Below are 7,325 nucleotides of genomic sequence, written 5' to 3' on the forward strand. Positions count from 1 at the left end.
GCCTGCCTTGTACTGATGGTCTGCCTTCCTGCGCTCCACTGATGGCCTGCCTTGCATTGATGGCCTGCCTTCCTGCGCTCCACTGCTGGCCTGCCTTGCACTGATGGCCTGCCTTCCTGCGCTCCACTGATGGCCTGCCTTGCACTGATGGTCTGCCTTCCTGTGCTTCACTGATGGCCTGCCTTCCTGCGCTCCACTGCTGGGCTGCCTTCCCGTGCTTCACTGATGGCCTGCCTTCCTGCACTCCACTGATGGGCTGCCTACCTGCACTCCACTGCTGGCCTGCCTTGCACTGACGCGCTAGCCATTGACATCTAAGTAACGAGGCGGTGTCGTTAGTACTCTAACGTCAGCATCAAGTCAGTGGTGTCATCCGTTGCGTCGTTGTAATGGCCGTCTTCAGCGTGTATCCCAATTCACAGCTGCTGTCTAGTCCCCGTGTCCTATCCTCGTTCCTTGACGCATCTCCTAAACCCATCCTTCGTCCCTGAACCTATTTTCCATCCCTGGTTCACCTTCCCTCTATTCCTGCCAGCCAGAGTTTCCCCTTTTTCCTTTCTCTCACTTCCCCTCCCTTCCTTACTTCCCTCACTTCCCTCCCTCCTTCTCTCAATCACTTTCAGACAGTAACCTAGGTTTTTTTTTGGTTTGCCACAGGAAGTCCAACAGTGTTGTTTGGGTGGTCCCCCCCCCCCCCCAGTGTGGTAATGTCCTTCACCCACTGTGGTAGTGTTCAACACCCACTGTGGTAGTGTTCAACACCCACTGTGGTAGTGTTCAACACCCACTGTGGTAGTGTTCAACTCCCACTGTGGTAGTGTTCAACACCCACTGTGGTAGTGTTCAACACCCACTGTGGTAGTGTTCAACACCCACTGTGGTAGTGTTCAACTCCCACTGTGGTAGTGTTCAACACCCACTGTGGTAGTGTTCAACACCCACTGTGGTAGTGTTCAACACCCACTGTGGTAGTGTTCAACACCCACTGTGGTAGTGTTCAACACCCACTGTGGTAGTGTTCAACACCCACTGTGGTAGTGTTCAACACCCACTGTGGTAGTGTTCAACACCCACTGTGGTAGTGTTCAACACCCACTGTGGTAGTGTTCAACACCCACTGTGGTAGTGTTCAACACCCACTGTGGTAGTGTTCAACACCCACTGTGGTAGTGTTCAACACCCACTGTGGTAGTGTTCAACACCCACTGTGGTAGTGTTCAACACCCACTGTGGTAGTGTTCAACACCCACTGTGGTAGTGTTCAACACCCACTGTGGTAGTGTTCAACACCCACTGTGGTAGTGTTCAACACCCACTGTGGTAGTGTTCAACACCCACTGTGGTAGTGTTCAACACCCACTGTGGTAGTGTTCAACACCCACTGTGGTAGTGTTCAACACCCACTGTGGTAGTGTTCAACACCCACTGTGGTAGTGTTCAACACCCACTGTGGTAGTGTTCAACACCCACTGTGGTAGTGTTCAACACCCACTGTGGTAGTGTTCAACACCCACTGTGGTAGTGTTCAACACCCACTGTGGTAGTGTTCAACACCCACTGTGGTAGTGTTCAACACCCACTGTGGTAGTGTTCAACACCCACTGTGGTAGTGTTCAACACCCACTGTGGTAGTGTTCAACACCCACTGTGGTAGTGTTCAACACCCACTGTGGTAGTGTTCAACACCCACTGTGGTAGTGTTCAACACCCACTGTGGTAGTGTTCAACACATTACCACAGGTGTAGGTAATGCTGAGTAGGTAATGAATTTCTTGGTATAGATACACTGAGAGTTTACATTAGACCTGAAGGTAATACTTCAGGTCTATACTATTATTTCCCTTTGGTCAGTTAGCCATTGTGGTCACCTTAATATACCTCCCACAATTGATAGGCTTTAAGCCTATCGCCAAATCCCCTTGACATGCTAAAACGAAAGTCATCTGCCAAAATCATCTATATCTTGAGGTTATCTTGAGATGATTTCGGAGCTGTTTAGTGTCCCCGCGGCCCGGTCCTCGACCAGGCCTCCACCCCCAGGAAGCAGCCCGTGACAGCTGACTAACACCCAGGTACCTATTTACTGCTAGGTAACAGGGGCATTTAGGGTGAAAGAAACTCTGTCCATTGTCTCTCGCCGGCGCCTGGGATCGAACCCAGGACCACAGAATCACAAGTCCAGCGTGCTGTCCGCTCGGCCGACCGGCTCCCTATAGTCGTGATGTATTCCCACAGGCAAGAATAATTACAAAAATACATCAGATGTTCTCAAGAATCCACATGGAAAGATAACAAGAGATAATCGGAGCGCTTGGCTATATAAATATCATCATGCATTAAACTGTTGTCGGTAATTCAGAAGATTAGGATCTAGATACAAATTATCTAACATTATGTATTATGAACATGACAATTATATAATCGACACCTTAACATACAGGATATTCATTGGAAACGCTATACATATTGCTAGCAATTCTTTCTAAAGTTCAAATACACTGTGATGAATATATATGTACATTGATTTTATCGTTCCTATGGAAGCATTAATGAAATTTCTTAACTTTCGATACAAATGAATTTCAATCAAACTTTACTCAATGACATTAATGCGAGTTTCTTCAACATCCTCTTTATAACTTGCGATATATTATGGCAAATATTAGCGAATAAACGAAGATATATTCTCACCATCTTAATTTCTGACTGTAGGTTATCTTGAGGTTATCTTGAAATGATTTCGGGGCTTTTTTTAGTGTCCCCGCGGCCCGGTCCTCGACCAGGCCTCCACCCCCAGGAAGCAGCCCGTGACAGCTGACTAACTCCCAGGTACCTATTTACTGCTAGGTAACAGGGGCATTTAGGGTGAAAGAAACTTTGCCCATTTGTTTCTGCCTCGTGCGGGAATCGAACCCGCGCCACAGAATTACGAGTCCTGCGCGCTATCCACCAGGCTACGAGGCCCCCTCAAAGGAGTACTAGGAGTACTCCCCCTGTAGGAGTACTCCTCATAATGTTTAAATATTCGCTGAGCGCGTTTCTTAGTTTTTCTTTCATTGCGTTTACTTAAAGTCTGACCTTATGATTATTGTTGCTTATATCTATACTATGTGTCACAGCTGCTCTCCTACTTTCATGGTCTGCATCACCCGGGTGTAAAACTAGGTGTTATAACACAGGGAATGGGAGAATAATTTTTCTATTTCAGTCTTAGAGTTATCTTTATATCCATAAATATAGACAGTGATAGAAATATTTATATCTATAAATATATGGATATTTATATCCATAATTATCTGAGAGTCACGTTAGTCTCCAGAGGGAGGCCACCGGAAAGAGAGAGAGAGAGAGAGAGAGAGAGAGAGAGAGAGATAGAGAGAGAGTGAGAGAGAGAGACAGAGAGAGAGAGAGAGAGAGAGAGACAGAGAGAGAGACAGAGAGAGACAGAGAGAGAGAGAGACAGAGAGAGAGAGAGAGAGAGAGACAGAGAGAGAGAGAGAGAGAGAGAGAGAGAGAGACAGAGAGAGACAGAGAGAGAGAGAGAGAGAGAGAGAGAGAGAGAGAGAGAGAGAGAGAGAGAGAGAGAGAGAGAGAGACAGAGAGAGAGAGAGAGAGAGAGACAGAGAGAGAGAGAGACAGAGAGAGAGAGACAGAGAGAGAGAGAGAGAGAGAAAGACAGAGAGAGAGAGAGAGACAGAGACAGAGAGAGACAGAGAGAGAGAGAGAGAGAGACAGACAGAGAGAGACAGAGAGAGAGAGAGAGAGAGAGAGAGTACTGTACCTGTACTTGCCTACTCAGTACTGTAGAGGAGAGTAAAGAAAGTCACCCACAAAATCTTAATTACAAGCTAAAGTGTCATGATAACTATGTTTTAAATTTTAGTTATTTTTCCAGAAGTGAGAATATTCGACTGTTAAATAATTCAAAGGGGAACTGTTACATATTGTGAGAACAAAATGGGGAAATTGAACTACCATTAACATAGGGATTGAAGGGAGTTATCATTCAAAAAGGGGGAGATAAGAAAGTATTTCTTAGGTTAGTACATAGGTTAGAAGTCTGACTTATTTCACTCTGCTAACCATTGCCTCAATACTGCAATTAGCAAAACCCGTCGCGATTTAATCAAAACCAAATTAACTCCAATACTGAAGAAGATAATTAAGTGAACTGATCTTGACCTTTCAGTCATTTTAACTACATGAAGAAGGGCGGTGACATGCCTCGGAGTATGAGGGTCACCTCAGACATGGCACGGAGTATGAAGGTCACCTCACACTCGTTCCGTGTCATACTCATATTGGGCACTCTGACATCTCTTAGTACTCGGTGAGTGAACCTCGTTCTCCACACCTGGAAATACTTTATAACAGCCAGGGATATAACATACATAGTTTTGTTGTGTTTCACTTTCATCATACACAGTTTTGTTGTTCCACCTTCATCATACACAGTTTTGCTTTGTTTCACTTTCATCATACACAGTTTTGTTGTTCCACCTTCATCATACACAGTTTTGTTGTGTTTCACTTTCATCATACACAGTTTTGTTGTTCCACCTTCATCATACACAGTTTTGCTTTGTTTCACTTTCATCATACACAGTTTTGTTGTTCCACCTTCATCATACACAGTTTTGTTGTGTTTCACTTTCATCATACACAGTTTTGTTGTTCCACCTTCATCATACATAGTTTTGTTGTGTTTCACTTTCATCATACACAGTTTTGTTGTTCCACCTTCATCATACACAGTTTTGTTGTGTTTCACTTTCATCATACACAGTTTTGTTGTGTTTCACCTTCATCATACACAGTTTTGTTGTTTCACCTTCACCATACATAGTTTTGTTGTTTCACCTTCATCATACATAGTTTTGTTGTTTCACCTTCATCATACATAGTTTTGTTGTTTCACCTTCATCATACATAGTTTTGTTGTTTCACCTTCATCATACATAGTTTTGTTGTTTCACCTTCATCATACATAGTTTTGTGTTTCACCTTCATCATACATAGTTTTGTGTTTCACCTTCATCATACATAGTTTTGTTGTTTCACCTTCATCATACATAGTTTTGTTGTTTCACCTTCATCATACATAGTTTTGTGTTTCACCTTCATCATACATAGTTTTGTGTTTCACCTTCATCATACATAGTTTTGTGTTTCACCTTCATCATACATAGTTTTGTTGTTTCACCTTCATCATACATAGTTTTGTGTTTCACCTTCATCATACATAGTTTTGTGTTTCACCTTCATCATACATAGTTTTGTTGTTTCACCTTCATCATACATAGTTTTGTTGTTTCACCTTCATCATACATAGTTTTGTTGTTTCACCTTCATCATACATAGTTTTGTTGTTTCACCTTCACCATACATAGTTTTGTTGTTTCACCTTCACCATACATAGTTTTGTTGTTTCACCTTCATCATACACAGTTTTGTTTCACTTTCATCATACATAGTTTTGTTGTGTTTCATCATACACAGTTTTGCTCTGTTTCATCATACACAGTTTTGCTCTGTTTCACCATCATACATAGTTTTGTTGTTTCACCTTCACCATACATAGTTTTGTGTTTCACCTTCATCATACATAGTTTTGTTTCACTTTCATCATACATAGTTTTGTGTTTCACCTTCACCATACATAGTTTTGTGTTTCACCTTCACCATACATAGTTTTGTGTTTCACCTTCATCATACATAGTTTTGTTGTGTTTCACTTTCATCATACATAGTTTTGTTGTGTTTCATCATACACAGTTTTGCTCTGTTTCACCTTCATCATACATAGTTTTGTTGTGTTTCACTTTCATCATACATAGTTTTGTTGTGTTTCATCATACACAGTTTTGCTCTGTTTCACCTTCATCATACATAGTTTTGTTGTGTTTCACTTTCATCATACATAGTTTTGTTGTGTTTCATCATACACAGTTTTGCTCTGTTTCACCTTCATCATACATAGTTTTGTTGTGTTTCACTTTCATCATACATAGTTTTGTTGTGTTTCATCATACACAGTTTTGCTCTGTTTCACTTTCATCATACATAGTTTTGTTGTGTTTCACTTTCATCATACATAGTTTTGTTGTGTTTCACTTTCATCATACATAGTTTTGTTGTTTCACTTTTATCATACATAGTTTTGTTGTTGTTTCACTTTCATCATACATAGTTTTGTTGTGTTTCGCCTTCATCATACATAGTTTTGTTGTTTCACTTTCATCATACATAGTTTTGTTGAGTTTCACTTTCATCATACATAGTTTTGTTGAGTTTCACTTTCATCATACATAGTTTTGTTGAGTTTCACTTTCATCATACATAGTTTTGTTGAGTTTCACTTTCATCATACATAGTTTTGTTGAGTTTCACTTTCATCATACATAGTTTTGTTGAGTTTCACCTTCATCATACATAGTTTTGTTGAGTTTCACCTTCATCATACATAGTTTTGCTCTGTTTCACCTTCACCATACATAGTTTTGTTGTTTCACTTTCATCATACATAGTTTTGTTGAGTTTCACCTTCATCATACATAGTTTTGCTCTGTTTCACTTTCATCATACATAGTTTTGTTGTCTGTTGTGTCTTGTAAGTGTGAGTGCTTATGCTACGATACAAGTGTGAGTGCTTATGCTACGATACAAGTGTGAGTGTTTATGCTACGATACAAGTGTGAGTGCTTATGCTACGATACAAGTGTGAGTGCTTATGCTACGATACAAGTGTGAGTGCTTATGCTACGATACAAGTGTGTCTCCCCCTGTCATGTGATCAAAGTGTGAAAGTGTTACCACCTTAGTGATAAGTGTCCCGCAGCCACTGTTGCCGGCGCTAGCTAGTGACCCATCCCAGGGCTAAGCATCCTGGCTATCACACACACACACACACACACACACACACACACACACACGCACACGCACACACACGCACACGCACACGCACACACACACACTTCAATAACGCTAATCGAACCAACGATAACAATGAGATTAGTGTGGGTGCCTCAGTAATAGGAGAAGTCTTCGTGAATACCCTTCCCCCCCCCCCCACACACACACTCTCCTCTCACCCCCACCCCCCCTCTCTCTCTCCCTCCTCTCCACACACACACACACACACACACACACTCCAGCATCCACCTCTCCCACTCCTTCGCTGTCTCGTCATACCCGCATACACCGTCGGATCACTCAAGTCCACTGGCTAGTGGCTATTGGAAGGTATTAATTATCAAATATCAACAATTTGGGCTCGGGGAGAAGTCACGTGATACGGTATGGAGGTACGAAGGGGCAGGGGAGTC

Source organism: Procambarus clarkii, chromosome 35, assembly GCF_040958095.1.
Source record: "Procambarus clarkii isolate CNS0578487 chromosome 35, FALCON_Pclarkii_2.0, whole genome shotgun sequence".
Lineage (NCBI taxonomy): Eukaryota > Metazoa > Arthropoda > Malacostraca > Decapoda > Cambaridae > Procambarus > Procambarus clarkii.